This window comes from Nerophis lumbriciformis, linkage group LG21 (assembly GCF_033978685.3).
Source record: "Nerophis lumbriciformis linkage group LG21, RoL_Nlum_v2.1, whole genome shotgun sequence".
NCBI classification, from domain to species: domain Eukaryota; kingdom Metazoa; phylum Chordata; class Actinopteri; order Syngnathiformes; family Syngnathidae; genus Nerophis; species Nerophis lumbriciformis.
Window position 1 is genome coordinate 26,347,754 of NC_084568.2, and position 18,601 is coordinate 26,366,354.

The following is an 18,601-nucleotide window of genomic DNA, read 5'->3' on the forward strand; positions in this document are numbered from 1 at the left end:
TAAATCAAACATCCAATATGTGTAAAATTGCCTGTAATATTGAATCCATGTGAGTTTTACTAGAATCAGCTGTGTTTGAAATTTTTGAAAATACAAAAATTAGGTTTTTTTCACCATGACAATGTACACTCAATATGACAGTAAATTCAACATTACTCCTAAACTACACATAAAAATTAGCTAATATTGCCTGAAATAATGCATTCTTATGAGTTTTACTCGAAACATGTGCTTTTTTAAGGCTGCAAACACAAAAAGTAGTTTTTTACTCAATATGACAGAAATATTCTTAAAATCCTGAAATAATGGGAAAAAAGCAATAAAAATGTATTCCAACATAATTCCTAAACCAACAATGCAAAATGTCTAAAATTGCTTGTATTATTAAATCCATGTGAGTTTTACTAGAATCAGTTGTTTTTGTAAGGTTTGCAAATACAAAAATTAGGTTTTACTCACTATGACAGTATACTTTCACACTCAATATGACAGTTATTTAAAAATAACTCCTAACTACTTATGCAAAATGGCTAATGATGCCTCACATAATGCATTCTACGGAGTTTTACTCTAAACACATGCTTTTTTAAATCTTGCAAACACAAAAAGTAGTTTTTTTTACTCAATATGACAGTTATATTCCTAAAATCCTGAGTTAATGCAAAAAAAGCAATACAAATGTATTCAATCATATTTCCTAAATCAAACATGCAATATGTGTAAAAATGCCTGTAATATTGACTCCATGTGAGTTTTACTAGAATCAGCTGTGTTTGAAATTTTTGCAAATGCAAAAATTAGTTTTTTTTCACCATGACAATGTACACTCAATATGACAGTAAATTAAACATTACTCCTAAACTACACATACAAGTGAGCTAATATTGCCTGAAATAATGCATTATTATGTGTTTTAATCGAAACATATGCTTTTTTAAGGCTTGCAAACACAAAAAGTAGTTTTTTACTCAATATGACAGTAATGTTCTTAAAATCCTGAGATAATGCGAAAAAATTAATAAAAATGTATTCCAACATAATTCCTAAACCAACAATGCAAATGGTCTAAAAAGGCCTGTAATATTAAAGCCAGGTGAGTTTTACAAGAATCAGTTGTTTTTGTAAGGTTTGCAAATACAAAAATTAAGTTTTACTCTATGAGAGTATACTTTCACACTCAATATGACAGTTATTTAAAAATAACTCCTAACTACTTATGCAAAATGGCTAATGATGCCTCAAATAATGCATTCTACGGAGTTTTACTCTACCCACATGCTTTTTTAAATCTTGCAAACACAAAAAGTAGTTTTTTACTCAATGGACAGTTATATTCCTAATATCCTGAGATAATGCGAAAAAAGCAATAAAAATGTATTCAATCATATTTCCTAAATCAAACATCCAATATGTGTTAAATTGCCTGTAATATTGAATCCATGTGAGTTTTACTAGAATCAGCTGTGTTTGAAATTTTTGAAATTACAAAAATTAGTTTTTTTTCACCATGACAATGTACACTCAATATGACAGTAAATTAAACATTACTCCTAAACTAAACATAAAAATTAGCTAATATTGCCTGAAATAATGCATTCTTATGAGTTTTACTCGAAACATGTGCTTTTTTAAGGCTGCAAACACAAAAAGTAGTTTTTTACTCAATATGACTTTAATGTTCTTAAAATCCTGAGATAATGCGAAAAAAGCAATAAAAATGTATTCCAACATAATTCCTAAACCAACAATGCAAATTGTCTTAAAATGCCTGTAGTATTAAATCCATGTGAGTTTTACTAGAATCAGTTGTTTTTGTAAGGTTTGCAAATACAAAAATTAAGTTTTACTCTATGACAGTATACTTTCACACTCAATATGACAGTTATTTAAAAATAACTCCTAACTACTTACGCAAAATGGCTAATGATGCCTCACATAATGCATTCTACGGAGTTTTACTCTAAACACATGCTTTTTTAAATCTTGCAAACACAAAAAGTAGTTTTTTACTCAATATGACAGTTATATTCCTAAAATCCTGAGATAATGCAAAAAAAGCAATAAAAATGTATTCCAACATAATTCATAAACCAACAATGCAAAATGTCTAAAATTGCTTGTATTATTAAATCCATGTGAGTTTTAGTAGAATCAGTTGTTTTTGTAAGGTTTGCAAATACAACAATTAAGTTTTACTCACTATGACAGTATACTGTCACACCACTCAATATGACAGTTATTTAAAAATAACTCCTAACTACACATGCAAAAAGGCTAATGATGCCTCAAATAATGCATTCTACGGAGTTTTACTCTAAACACATGCTTTTTTAAATCTTGCAAACACAAAAAGTAGTTTTTTACTCAATTGACAGTTATATTCCTAATATCCTGAGATAATGCGAAAAAAGGAATAAAAATGTATTCCAACATAATTCCTAAACCAACAATGCAAATTGTCTAAAAATACCTGTAATATTAAAGCCAGGTTAGTTTTACTAGAATCAGTTGTTTTTGTAAGGTTTGCAAATACAAAAATTTGGTTTTACTCACTATGACAGTATACTTTCACACTCAATATGACAGTTATTTAAAAATAACTCCTAACTACTTATGCAAAATGGCTAATGATGCCTCAAATAATGCATTCTACGGAGTTTAACTCTACCCAATTGCTTTTTTAAATCTTGCAAACACAAAAAGTAGTTTTTTACTCAATGGACAGTTATATTCCTAATATCCTGAGATAATGCGAAAAAAAGCAATAAAAATGTATTCAATCATATTTCCTAAATCAAACATGCAATATGTGTAAAAATGCCTGTAATATTGAATCCATGTGAGTTTTACTAGAATCAGCTGTGTTTGAAATTTTTGCAAATGCAAAAATTAGTTTTTTTTCACCATGACAATGTACACTCAATATGACAGTAAATTAAACATTACTCCTAAACTACACATACAAATGAGCTAATATTGCCTGAAATAATGCATTCTTATGTGTTTTAATCGAAACATATGCTTTTTTAAGGCTTGCAAACACAAAAAGTAGTTTTTTACTCAATATGACAGTAATGTTCTTAAAATCCTGAGATAATGCGAATAAAATTAATAAAAATGTATTCCAACATAATTCCTAAACCAACAATGCAAATTGTCTAAAAAGGCCTGTAATATTAAAGCCAGGTGAGTTTTACAAGAATCAGTTGTTTTTGTAAGGTTTGCAAATACAAAAATTAGGTTTTACTCACTATGACAGTATACTTTCACACTCAATATGACAGTTATTTAAAAATAACTCCTAACTACTTGTGCAAAATGGCTAATGATGCCTCACATAATGCATTCTACGGAGTTTTACTCTAAACACATGCTTTTTTAAATCTTGCAAACACAAAAAGTAGTTTTTTACTCATTTGACAGTTATATTCCTAATATCCTGAGATTATGCGAAAAAAGAAATAAAAATGTATTCAATCATATTTCCTAAATCAAACATGCAATATGTGTAAAAATGCCTGTAATATTGAATCCATGTGAGTTTTACTAGAATCAGCTGTGTTTGAAATGTTTGCAAATACAAAAATTAGTTTTTTTTCACCATGACTCAATATGACAGTAAATTAAACATTACTCTAAACTACACATAAAAATGAGCTAATATTGCCTGAAATAATGCATTCTTATGAGTTTTACTCGAAACATATGCTTTTTTAAGGCTTGCAAACACAAAAAGTAGTTTTACTCAATATGACAGTTTAATTCCTAAAATCCTGAGATAATGCGAAAAAAGCAATAAAAAATGTATTCCATCATAATTTCTAAACCAAACAGGCAAATTGTCTAAAAATAACTGTAACATTGAATGCAAGTGAGTTTTACTAGAATCAGTTGTTTTTGTAAGGTTTGCAAATACAAAAAAAAGGTTTTACTTACTATGACAGTTATTTAAACTATATGTATCGTTGTGAGTTTTACTAGAAAAAATATATTTTGAATGTTTACAAAAACAAAAGTTAGTTTTTTTTTTACTCAATATGGTAGTATAACTGTCTTACTAAATCCATCAATTTTCTTCCGCTTATCCGAGCTCGTGTTGCGGGGGCTGCAGCCTAAGCAGAGAAGCCCATACTTCCCTATCCCCAGCTACTTCGTCCAGCTCTTCTCGGGGGATCCCGAGGCGTTCCCAGGCCAGCCAGCTGATATAATCTTCCCAATGTGTCCTGTGTCTTCCCCGTGGCCTCCTGCCGTTTGGATTTGCCTTAACAAAAAAAGCAATACAAATGTATTCAAACACAACTCCTGAACAAAACATGTAAAATGTCTAAAATGCCTTTAATATTGAATCTATGTGAGTTTTACTAGAATCAGTTGTTTTTGTAAGGTTTGCAAATACAAAAATTAGGTTTTACACTTAACTTTATAACTCAATATGTGTGGCAGATATACTACCACACTCAATATGACAGTTATTTAAACAGAACTCCTAAACTACACTCTGTGAGTTTTACTCGTAACATTTTCTTTTGTAAGGTTTGCAAAGACACAAGTTAGTTTTTTTTACTCACTTTGACAGTATACTGTCACACTCAATGTCAGTTATTTAAACATAACTCCTAAACCAAACATGCAAAATGGCTAATAATGCCTGTAGAAATGTATCTCTGTGAGTTTTACTGGGAAAACATATTTTGTAAGGTTTGTAAAGACACAAGTTAGTTTTTTGTTTTTTACTGAATAAGACAGTATTACTGTAATACTAAATATGAAAGTTGTATAAACACAACTCCAAAACCAAACATGCATTATATCTAAAAATGCCTGTGATATTGTATCTGTGAGTTTTACTAGAATCAATTGTTTTTGTAAGATTTGCAAATACAAAATTTAGGTTTTACTCACTATGACAGTTATTAAAACATAAATCCTAAACAACAAATGCAAATAGCTAATAATGCTTGGAGAACTGTATCTTTGTTATAGAGAGCCTGCTGACCAACCATCTCTGTCTGGATTGGAGCCTGCAGTGCCTCAGACTGGAAGTCTCTCCAGAGAGTGGTGAGGACAGCGCAAAAGATATTCAGGAATCCTCTTCCTCCTATCCAGGAGATCGCAAAAAGCGCTGCCTGACCAGGGCTCAGAAAATTTGCAAAGACTCCTCCCACCCCCACCGAGGACTGTTTTCACTGCTGGACTGTAGGTTCCGCAGCCTCCGAAGCAGAACCTCCAGCTTCTGTAACAGCTTCTTCCCTCAGGCCGTAAGACTCTTGAACGCATTATAATTAAATCATCCCCTCAATTCCCCTCAAAATGGATTAACTCGCTGGAATAAAAAAACACAAAATAACATACACCCATAAACGTGGGCGCATGTGGAAAAAGTGCAATATATTTATCTGCACAGTAATCTTTTTATTTATTTATTTATATATATTTAAGTATATTTATTTATTTTATATATATATTTATATTTATTTATTTATATATGCACCTTATTGCTTTTTTATCCTGCACTACCATGAGCTTATGTAACGAAATTTTGTTATCTGTGCTGTAAAGTTAAAATTTGAATGACAATAAAAAGAAAGTCTAAGTCTTTACCAGAATAATGATCTTTTGTAAGGTTTGCAAAGACACGTTAGTTTTTTTTTTTTTACCCAATATGACATCCATTTTCTTCCGCTTATCCGAGGTCGGGTTGTGGGGGTAGCAGCCTAAGCAGAGAAGCCCAGACTTCCCTCTCCCAAGCCACTTCGGCCAGCTCTTCTCGGGTGATCCTGAGGCGTTCCCAGGCCAGCCGGCTTACATAGTCTTCCCAATGTGTCCTCTGTCTTCCCCGTGGCCTCCTGCCGGTTGGACTTGCCCTAACAAAAAAAGCAATAAAAATGGATTCAAACACAACTCCTGAACAAAACATGTAAAATGTCTAAAATGCCTTTAATATTGAATCTATGTGAGTTTTACTAGAATCAGTTGTTTTTGTAAGTTTTGCAAATACAAAAATTAGGTTTTACACTTAACTTTATAACTCAATATGTGTGGCAGTTATACTACCACACTCAATATGACAGTTATTTAAACATAACTCCTAACTACACATGACCATTTTCTAATAATGCATGAAGAAATGTATCTTTATGAGTTTTACTAGTAATATTTTCTTTTGTAAGGTTTGCAAAGACACAAGTAGTTTTTTTTACTCACTTTGACAGTATACTGTCACACTCAATTTCAGTTATTTAAACAAACTCCTAAACCACACATACAAAATGGCTAATAATGCCTGTAGAAATGTATCTTTGTGAGTTTTAATGGAAAACAATATTTTGTAAGGTTTGTAAAGACACAAGTTAGTTTTTTTTACTCAATATAACAGTATAACTGTCATACTATTTATGAAAGTTATATAAACATAACTTCAAAACTACACATGAACATTTTCTAATAATGCATGAAGAAATGTATCTCTGTGAGTTTTACTCGTAACATTTTCTTTTGTAAGGTTTGCAAGACACAAGTTAGGTTTTTTTACTCACTTTGACAATATACTGTCACACTCAATATCAGTTATTTAAACATAACTCCTAAACCAAACATGCAAAATGGCTATTAATGCCTGTAGAAATGTATCTCTGTGAGTTTTACTGGGAAAACATATTTTGTAAGGTTTGTAAAGACACACGTTAGTTTTTTGTTTTTTACTGAATAAGACAGTATTACTGTAATACTAAATATGAAAGTTGTATAAACACAACTCCAAAACCAAACATGCATTATGTCTAAACATGCCTGTGATATTGTATCTGTGAGTTTTACTAGAATCAATTGTTTTTGTAAGATTTGCAAATACAAAATTTAGGTTTTACTCACTATGACAGTTATTTAAACATAAATCCTAAACAACAAATGCAAATAGCTAATAATGCTTGGAGAACTGTATCTTTGTTATAGAGAGCCTGCTGACCAACCATCTCTGTCTGGACTGGAGCCTGCAGTGCCTCAGACTGGAAGTCTCTCCAGAGAGTGGTGAGGACAGCGCAAAAGATATTCAGGAATCCTCTTCCTCCTATCCAGGAGATCGCAAAAAGCGCTGCCTGACCAGGGCTCAGAAAATTTGCAAAGACTCCTCCCACCCCCACCGAGGACTGTTTTCACTGCTGGACTGTAGGTTCCGCAGCCTCCGAAGCAGAACCTCCAGCTTCTGTAACAGCTTCTTCCCTCAGGCCGTAAGACTCTTGAACGCATTATAATTAAATCATCCCCTCAATTCCCCTCAAAATGGATTAACTCGCTGGAATAAAAAAACACAAAATAACATACACCCATAAACGTGGGCGCATGTGGAAAAAGTGCAATATATTTATCTGCACAGTAATCTTTTTATTTATTTATTTATATATATTTAAGTATATTTATTTATTTTATATATATATTTATATTTATTTATTTATATATGCACCTTATTGCTTTTTTATCCTGCACTACCATGAGCTTATGTAACGAAATTTTGTTATCTGTGCTGTAAAGTTAAAATTTGAATGGCAATAAAAAGAAAGTCTAAGTCTTTACCAGAATAATGATCTTTTGTAAGGTTTGCAAAGACACGTTAGTTGTTTTTTTTTTTACCCAATATGACATCCATTTTCTTCCGCTTATCCGAGGTCGGGTTGTGGGGGTAGCAGCCTAAGCAGAGAAGCCCAGACTTCCCTCTCCCAAGCCACTTCGGCCAGCTCTTCTCGGGGGATCCTGAGGCGTTCCCAGGCCAGCCGGCTTACATAGTCTTCCCAATGTGTCCTCTGTCTTGCCCGTGGCCTCCTGCCGGTTGGACTTGCCCTAACAAAAAAAGCAATAAAAATGGATTCAAACACAACTCCTGAACAAAACATGTAAAATGTCTAAAATGCCTTTAATATTGAATCTATGTGAGTTTTACTAGAATCAGTTGTTTTTGTAAGTTTTGCAAATACAAAAATTAGGTTTTACACTTAACTTTATAACTCAATATGTGTGGCAGTTATACTACCACACTCAATATGACAGTTATTTAAACATAACTCCTAACTACACATGACCATTTTCTAATAATGCATGAAGAAATGTATCTTTATGAGTTTTACTAGTAATATTTTCTTTTGTAAGGTTTGCAAAGACACAAGTAGTTTTTTTTACTCACTTTGACAGTATACTGTCACACTCAATTTCAGTTATTTAAACAAACTCCTAAACCACACATACAAAATGGCTAATAATGCCTGTAGAAATGTATCTTTGTGAGTTTTAATGGAAAACAATATTTTGTAAGGTTTGTAAAGACACAAGTTAGTTTTTTTTACTCAATATAACAGTATAACTGTCATACTATTTATGAAAGTTATATAAACATAACTTCAAAACTACACATGAACATTTTCTAATAATGCATGAAGAAATGTATCTCTGTGAGTTTTACTCGTAACATTTTCTTTTGTAAGGTTTGCAAGACACAAGTTAGGTTTTTTTACTCACTTTGACAATATACTGTCACACTCAATATCAGTTATTTAAACATAACTCCTAAACCAAAACATGCAAAATGGCTATTAATGCCTGTAGAAATGTATCTCTGTGAGTTTTACTGGGAAAACATATTTTGTAAGGTTTGTAAAGACACAAGTTAGTTTTTTGTTTTTTACTGAATAAGACAGTATTACTGTAATACTAAATATGAAAGTTGTATAAACACAACTCCAAAACCAAACATGCATTATGTCTAAAAATGCCTGTGATATTGTATCTGTGAGTTTTACTAGAATCAATTGTTTTTGTAAGATTTGCAAATACAAAATTTAGGTTTTACTCACTATGACAGTTATTTAAACATAAATCCTAAACAACAAATGCAAATAGCTAATAATGCTTGGAGAACTGTATCTTTGTTATAGAGAGCCTGCTGACCAACCATCTCTGTCTGGACTGGAGCCTGCAGTGCCTCAGACTGGAAGTCTCTCCAGAGAGTGGTGAGGACAGCGGAAAAGATATTCAGGAATCCTCTTCCTCCTATCCAGGAGATCGCAAAAAGCGCTGCCTGACCAGGGCTCAGAAAATTTGCAAAGACTCCTCCCACCCCCACCGAGGACTGTTTTCACTGCTGGACTGTAGGTTCCGCAGCCTCCGAAGCAGAACCTCCAGCTTCTGTAACAGCTTCTTCCCTCAGGCCGTAAGACTCTTGAACGCATTATAATTAAATTATCCCCTCAATTCCCCTCAAAATGGATTAACTCGCTGGAATAAAAAAACACAATATAACATACACCCATAAACGTGGGCGCATGTGGAAAAAGTGCAATATATTTATCTGCACAGTAATCTTTTTATTTATATATTTATATATATTTAAGTATATTTATTTATTTTATATATATATTTATATTTATTTATTTATATATGCACCTTATTGCTTTTTTATCCTGCACTACCATGAGCTTATGTAACGAAATTTTGTTATCTGTGCTGTAAAGTTAAAATTTGAATGACAATAAAAAGAAAGTCTAAGTCTTTACCAGAATAATGATCTTTTGTAAGGTTTGCAAAGACACGTTAGTTTGTTTTTTTACCCAATATGACATCCATTTTCTTCCGCTTATCCGAGGTCGGGTTGTGGGGGTAGCAGCCTAAGCAGAGAAGCCCAGACTTCCCTCTCCCAAGCCACTTCGTCCAGCTCTTCTCGGGGGATCCTGAGGCGTTCCCAGGCCAGCCGGCTTACATAGTCTTCCCAATGTGTCCTCTGTCTTCCCCGTGGCCTCCTGCCGGTTGGACTTGCCCTAACAAAAAAAGCAATAAAAATGGAATCAAACACAACTCCTAAACCAAATATGTCTAAATTGCCTGTAATATTGAATCAATGTGAGTTTTACTAGAATCAGTTGTTTTTGTAAGGTGTGCAAAAACAAAAATTAGGTTTAACACTTAATGACTGTATGACTGCCACACTCAATATGACAGTTATTTAAACATAACTCCTAAACTACACATGAACATTTTCTAATAATGCATGAAGAAATGTATCTTTGTGAGTTTTACTAGTAACATTTTCTTTTGTAAGGTTTGCAAAGACACAAGTTAGTTTGTTTTACTCACTATGACTTTACGGTCACACTCCATATGACAGTTATTTAAACATAACTTCTAAACCACACATGCAAAATAGCTAATAATGCCTGTTGAAATGTATCTTTGTGAGTTTTACTGGGAAAAAGATATTTTGTAAAGTTTGTAAAGACACAAAGTAGTTTTTTTTAATGAAATATAACAGTATAGCTGTCATACATATGAAAGTTATAGAAACATAACTCCAAAAGCAAACATGCATTATGTCTAAAAATGCCAGCAATATTGTATCTGTGTGAGTTTTACTAGAATCAGTTGTTTTTGAAAGGTTTGCAAATACAAAATGTAGGTTTTACTCACTATGACAGTTATTTAAACATAACTCCTAAACAACAAATGCAAGATAGCTAATAATGCTTGGAGAGATGTATCTTTTTTATAGAGAGCCTGCTGACCAACAGCATCTCTGTCTGAACTGGAGCCTGCAGTGCCTCAGACTGGAAGTATCTCCAGAGAGTGGTGTGGACGGCGGAAAAGATCGTCAGGACTCCTCTTCCTCCTATCCAGGAGATCGCAAAAAGTGTTGCCTGACCAGGGCTCAGAAAATGTGCAAAGACTCCTCCCACCCACACCAAGGACAGTTTTCACTGCTGGACTCTAGAAAGAGGTTCCGCAGCCTCCGAAGCAGAACCTGCAGCTTCTGTTACAGCTTCTTCCCTCAGGCCGTAAGACTCTTGAACGCATCATAATTAAATTATCTCCTCAACTCCCCTCAAAATGAATTAACTCGCTGGAATGAAAAAAACAATGTAACATACACCCATAAACGTGGGCGCATGTGGAAAAAGTGCAATATATTTATCTGCACAGTAATCTATTTATCTCTTTATATCTATTTATATTTATTTATTTATTATATATATATATTTATATATTATTTATATTTATTTATTTATATATGCACCTTATTGCTTTTTTATCCTGCACTACCATGAGCTTATGTAACGACATTTTGTTATCTGTGCTGTAAAGTTCAAATTTGAATGACAATAAAAAGAAAGTCTAAGTCTTTACCAGAATAATGATCTTTTGTAAGGTTTGCAAAGACACAAGTTAGTTTTTTTTACTCAATATGACAGTATAACTGTCATACTAAATATGAAAGTTGTAAAAACATAACTCCAAAACCAAACAAGCAATCCGTCTAAAAATGCATGTAATATTGAATTTATATGAGTTTTACCAGAATCAGGTATTTTGGTAAGGTTTACAATTGCAAAAATTAGGTTTTACTCATGACAGTATACCTGCCACATTCAATTTGACATGTATTTAAACATAACTCCTCAACCACACATGCACAATAGCTAATAATACCTGGGGAAATGTCTCTTTGTGAGTTTTACTAGAAAAAATATATTTTATAAGGTTTTTAAAGACACAAGTTAGTTTTTTTTACTCAATATAACAGTATAGCTGTCATACTATATATGAAAGTTATATAAACATTACTCCAAAACCAAACATGTATTATGTCTAAAAATGCCTGTAATATTGTATCTGTGTGAGTTTTACTAGAATCAGTTGTTTTTGTAAGGTTTTCAAATACCAAAATTATTTAAACATAACTCCTAAACAACAAATGCAAAATAGCTAATAATGCTTGGAGAGATGTATCTTTGTTATAGAGAGCCTGCTGACCAACAGCATCTCTGTCTGGACTGGAGCCTGCAGTGCCTCAGACTGGAAGTATCTCCAGTGAGTGGTGAGGACGGCGGAAAAGATCATCAGGACTCCTCTTCCTCCTATCCAGGAGATCGCAAAAAGTGCTGCCTGACCAGGGCTCAGAAAATTTGCAAAGACTCCTCCCACCCCCACCAAGGACAGTTTTCACTGCTGGACTCTAGAAAGAGGTTCCGCAGCTTCCGAAGCAGAACCTCCAGGTTCTGTAACAGCTTCTCCCTCAGGCCGTAAGACTCTTGAACGCATCATAATTAAATTATCTCCTCAACTCCCCTCAAAATGAATTAACTCGCTGGAATAAAAAAGACAAGACAACATACATCCATAAACTTGGGTGCATGTAAAAAACTGCAATATATTTATTTGCACAGTAATCTATTTATCTATTTATATATATTTATTATGTATATGTGTATATATATATATATATATATATATATATATATATATATATATATATATATATATATATATATATATATATATATATATATATATTATATATTATTTATATATATTTATTTATCGAAATATGCACCTTATTGCTTTTTTATCCTGCACTACGACATTTTGTTCTTATCTGTGCTGTAAAGTTCAAATTTGAATGACAATAAAAGGAAAGTCGAAGTCGAAGTCTTTACTAGAATAACGATCTTTTGTAAGGTTTGCAAGTTACACAAGTTAGTTTTTTTTTTTCTCAATGGTAATATACAGTATAACTGTCATACTAAATATGAAAGGTGTATAAACATAACTCCAAAACCAAACATGCAATCCGTCTAAAAATGCATGTAATATTGAATCTATGTGAGTTTTACCAGAATCAGGTATTTTGGTAAGGTTTACAATTACAAAAATTAGGTTTCACTCATAATTACAGTATAACTGCCACATTCAATTTGACATTTATTTAAACATAACTCCTAAACCACACATGCACAATGGCTAATAATGCCTGGAAAAATGTCTCTTTGTGAGTTTTACTGGAAAAAAAATATTTTGTAATGTTTGTACCGACACAAGTTAGTTTTTTTAACTCAATATGACAGTGTTACTGTCATACTAAATATGAAAGTTATATAAACATAACTTCAAAACCAAACATGCATTATCTCTAAAAATGCCTGTAATTTTGTATCCATGTGAGTTTTACTAGAATCAGTTGTTCTTGTAAGGTTTGCAAATACAAAATATGGGTTTTATTCACAGTATACTGTCACACTCAATCTGACAGTTATTTAAACATAACTCCTAAACCACACATGCAAAATGGCTAACAATGCCTGGAGAAATGTCTCTTCGTGAGTTTTGCAGGAAAAAAAATATTTTGTGAGGTTATCCATGTGAGTTTTACTAGAATCAGTTGTTTTTGTAAGGTTTGCAAATACAAAAATTAGGTTTTACTCACTATGACAGTTATTTAAACATAACTCCTAAACAACAAATGCAAAATGGCTAATAATGCTTAGAGAAATGTATCTTTGTTAGATTTACTAAAACAATGATCTTTTGTATGGTTTGCAAAGACACAAGTCTTTTTTTTGTACTCAATATGATAGTATAACTGTTATACTAAATATGAAAGTTGTATAAACATAACCCCAAAACCAAACATGTAATCTGTCTAAAAATGCCTGTAATATTGACTCTTTGTGAGTTTTACCAGAATCAGGTATTTTGGTAAGGTTTAAAATTACAAAAATTAGGTCATAATGACACATTCAATATGACAGTTATTTAAACATAACTCCTAAACCACACATGCAAAATGGCTAATCATGCCTGTAGATATGTATCTTTGTGAGTTTTACTAGAAAAAAATATATTTTGTAAGGTGTGCAAAGACACAAGTTAGTTTTTTTTACTTAATATGACAGTATAACTGTCATACTAAATCCATCCATTTTCTTCCGCTTATCCGAGGTCGGGTTGCGGGGGCAGCAGCTTAAGCAGAGAAGCCCGGACTTCCCTCTCCCAACCACTTCGTCCAGCTCTTCTCGGGGGATCCCGAGGCGTTCCCAGCCCAGCCGGGAGACATAGTCTTCCCAATGTGTCCTGGGTCTTCCCCGCGGCCTCCTGCTCGTCGGACTTGCCCTAATGAAAAAAGCAATACAAATGTAGTCAAACACAACTCTAAACCAAACATGTAAAATGTCTAAAAATAAGGTTAACATTTACAAAAATTAGGTTTTACTCATAATAACAGTATAACTGCCTTATTCAATTTAACATTTATTTAAACATAACTCCAAAACCACCTTTGTGAGTTTTACTGGAAAAAAATATTTTTTAAGGTTTGTACAGATACAAGTTAGTTTTTTTTATTCAATATGACAGTAGTACTGTCATACTAAATATGAAAGTTATATAAACATTACTCCAAAACCAAACATGCATTATGTTTAAAAATGCCTGTAATATTGTATCCATGTGAGTTTTACTAGAATCAGTTGTTTTTTTTAAGGTTTTTAAATACCAAAATTAGGTTTTATTTACTTTGACAGTTATTTAAACATAACTCCTAAACAACAAATGCAAAATGGCTAATAATGCTTGGAGAAATGTATCTTTGTTTGTTTTACTAGAATGATTATATTTTGTAAAGTTTGCAAAGACACAAGTTAGTTTTTTTTACTTAATATGACAGTATAACTGTCGATGCTGTTTACGGCAGACAAACTGCTTTACGGTAGACGAAAACGTGACTGCTGTTGTTTAGTGTTGTTACCGCGCTGGGAGGACGTTAATGAAACTACCTAACAATAAACCCACATAAGAAACCAAGAACTCGCCCTCGATCATTCTACAGTTATAACGTGATTGGGCAGGCATGCTGTTTATATCGTGGGAAAGCAGACGTGAATACAGGCTGTCCTCACTCAGGTCAGCCTGAATTTCGGGAGATTTTCGGGAGAAAATTTGTCCCGGGAGGTTTTCGGGAGAGGCGCTGAATTTCGGGAGTCTCCTGGAAAATCCAGGAGGCTTGGCAAGTATGCCTAAACTACACATAAAAAATGGCTAATAATGCCTGAAATAAGGCATTCTTGTGTGTTTTACTCGAAACATATGGTTTTTTAAGGCTTGCAAACACAAAAAGTATTTGTTTTCCTCAATATGACAGTAAAGATCTTAAAATCCTGATACAATAGGAAATAAGCAATAACAATGTATTCCATCATAATTCCTACACCAAGTAAGCAAAATGTCTAAAAATGCCTGTAATATTGAATCTGTGTGAGTTTTACTAAAATCAGTTGTTTTGGTAAGGTTTACAAATACAAAAATTAGGTTTTACTCTTTATGACAGTTATTTAAACATAACTCCATCCATCCATCCATCCATTTTCTTCCGCTTATCCGAGGTCGGGTCGCGGGGGCTGCAGCCTAAGCAGGGAAGCCCAGACTTTCCTCTCCCCAGCCACTTCGTCCAGCTCCTCCCGGGGGATCCCGGGGCGTTCCCAGGCCAGCCGGGAGAGATAAGCTTCCCGTTTCCTGGGTCTTCCTGGGCCTCCTACCGGTCGGACGTGACCCAAACACCTCCCTAGGGAGGCGTTCGGGTGGCATCCTGACCAGATGCCCGAACCACCTCATCTGGCTCCTCTCGAAATGGAGGAGCAATGGCTTTACTTTGAGCTCCTCCCGGATGACAGAGCTTCTCACCCTATCTCTAAGGGAGAGCCCCGCCACCCGGCGGAGGAATCTCATTTCGGCCGCTTGTACCCGTGATTTTGTCCTTTCGGCCATGACACAAAGCTCATTACCATAGGTGAGGATGGGAACGTAGATAGACCGGTAAATCGAGAGCTTTGCCTTCCGGCTCAGCTCCTTCTTCACCACAACGGATCAATACAGCGTCCGCATTACTGAAGACGCCGCACCGTTCCGCCTGTCGATCTCACGATCCACTCTTCTCTCACTCGTGAACAAGACTCTGAGGTCCTTGAACTCCTCCACTTGGGGCAAGATCTCCTCTCCAACCCGGAGATGGCACTCCACCCTTTTCCGGGCGAGAACCATGGACTCTGACTTGGAGGTGCTGATTCACATCCCAGTCACTTCACACTCGTCTGCGAACCGATCCAGTGAGGGCTGAAGATCTTGGCCAGATGAAGCCATCAGGACCACATCATCTGCAAATAGCATAGACCTAATCCTGCAGACACCAAACCGGATCCCCTCAACACCCTGACTGCGCCTAGAAATTCTGACCATAAAGGTTATGAACAGAATCGGTGACAAAGGGAAGCCTTGGCGGAGTCCAACCCTCACTGGAAACGGGTCCGACTTACTGCCGGCAATGCGGACCAAGCTCTGACTCTTGCAAAGGGAGCGAACCGCCACAATAAGACAGTCGTTACCCCATACTCTCTGAGCACTCCCCACAGGACTTCCCGGGGTAAATGGTCAAATGCCTTCTCCAAGTCCATAAAGCACATGTAGACTGGTTGGGCAAACTCCCATGCACCCTCAAGGACCCTGCCGAGAGTATAAAGCTGGTCCGCAGTTCCACGACCAGGACGTAAACCACACTGTTCCTCCTGAATCTGATGTTTGACTATCCGGCGTAGCCTCTTCTCCAGTACACGTGAATAGACCTTACCGGGAAGACTGAGGAGGGTGATCTCACGATAGTTGAAACACACCCTCTGGTTCCCCTTCTTAAAGAGAGGAACCACCACCCCGGTCTCCCAATCCAGAAGTACCGCCCCCGATGTCCACGCGATGTTGCAGAGTCTTTTCAACCAAGACAGCCCCACAGCATCCAGAGTCTTAAGGAACTCCGGACGGATCTCATCCACCCCCAGGGCGTTGCCATTGAGGAGCTTTTTGACTCAGCCCCAGAAATAGGAGAGCCCACCACAGATTCCCCAGGCACTGCTTCCTCATAGTTGGTGGGAATAAGGAGGTCTTCGAAGTATTTCCTCCACCGATCAATAACAGCTGCAGTAGAGGTCAGCAGCGCACCATCCTCACCATACACGGTGTTACAGTGCACTGCTCCCCCCCCTTGAGCCGGCGGATGGTGGTCCAGAATCGCTTCGAAGCCGTCTGGAAGTCGTTTTCAATGGCTTCTCCAAACTCCTCCCATGTCCGAGTTTTTGCCTCTGCGACCGCTGAAGCCGCACTTCGCTTGGCCTGTCGGCTGCCTCTGGAGTCCCATGAGCCAAAAGGACCCGATAGGCTCTTTCTTCAGCTTGACGGCATCCCTCACTGCTGGTGTCCACCAGCGGGTTCTAGGATTACCGCCACGACAGGCACCAAACTCCTTGCGGCCACAGCTCCAATCAGCCGGCTCGACAAGAGAGGCACGGAACATGGTCCACTCAGACTGAATGTCCAGCGCCTCCCTCGTGACATGTTCAAAGTTCTTCCGGCGGCGTTCCCAGCAAACCCTCACAATGCGTTTGGGCCTGCCAGGTCTGTCAGGCATCCTCCCCCACCATCGCAGCCAACTCACCACCATGTGGTGATCGGTAGAAAGCTCCGCCCCTCTCTTCACCCGAGTGTCCAAAACATGAGACCGCAAATCCGATGACACAACTACAAAATCGATCATGGAACTGCGGCCTAGGGTGTCCTGATGCCAAGTGCACATATGGACACCCTTATGTTTGAACTTGGTGTTTGTTATTGACAATCTGTGACGAGCACAAAAGTCCAATAACAAAACACCACTCGGGTTCAGATCCGGGCGGCCATTCTTCCCAATCATGCCTCTCCAGGTTTCACTGTTCTTGCCAAGATGAGCGTTGAAGGCCCCCAGTAGAACGAGGGAATCACCCAGTGGAGCACTTTCCAGTACTTCCTCGAGTGAATCCAAAAAGGGTGGGTACTCTGAGCTGCCGTTTGGCGCGTAAGGCCAAACAACAGTCAGGACCCGTCCCCCCACCCGAAGGCGGAGGAAAGCTACCCACTGGTCACTGGGTTGAACTCCAATGTGCAGGCTTTGAGCCGGGGGGCAACAAGAATTGCCACCCGAGCCCGTCGCCTCTCAACGCAAGCATTATAACTCCAAAACAACAAATGCTAATAATGCTTGGAAAAATGTATCTTTGTTAGTTTTACTAGAATAATAATCTATTGTAAGGTTTGCAGACACAAGTTTGTTTGTTTTACTCAATATGACAGTATAACTGTCATACTAAATATGAAAATTGTATAAACATATCTCCAAAACCAAACATGCAATCCATCTAAAGATGCCTGTAATATTGAATCAATGAAAAATAGTTTTTTTACTCAATATGACAGTATAACTGTCATACTAAATCCATCCATTTTCTTCCGCTTATCGGAGGTTGGGTTGCGGGGCAGCAGCCTAAGCAGAGAAGCCCAGACTTCCCTCTCCCCAGCCACTTTGTCCAGCTCTTCTCGGGGGATTCCGAGGCGTTCCCAGGCCAGCCTGAGACATAGTCTTCCCAATGTGTCCTGGGTCTTCCCCGTGGCCTCCTGCCGATCGGACTTGCCCTAGCGAAAAAAGCAATAAAAATGTATTCAAACATGTGAAATGTCTAAAAATGCCTGAAATATTGAATCTTTGTGAGTTTTACTAGAATCAGTTGTTTTTGTAAGGTTTGCAAATACAACAATTTTTTGTTTTACTGGAAAAACATAGTATGTAATGTTTGTAAAGACACAAGTTAGTTTTACTCAAGATGACAGTATAACTGTCATAATACATATGAAAGTTATATAAACATAATTCCAAAACCAAACATGCATTATGTCTAAAAATACCTGTAAAATTATATCCATGTGAGTTTTACTAGAA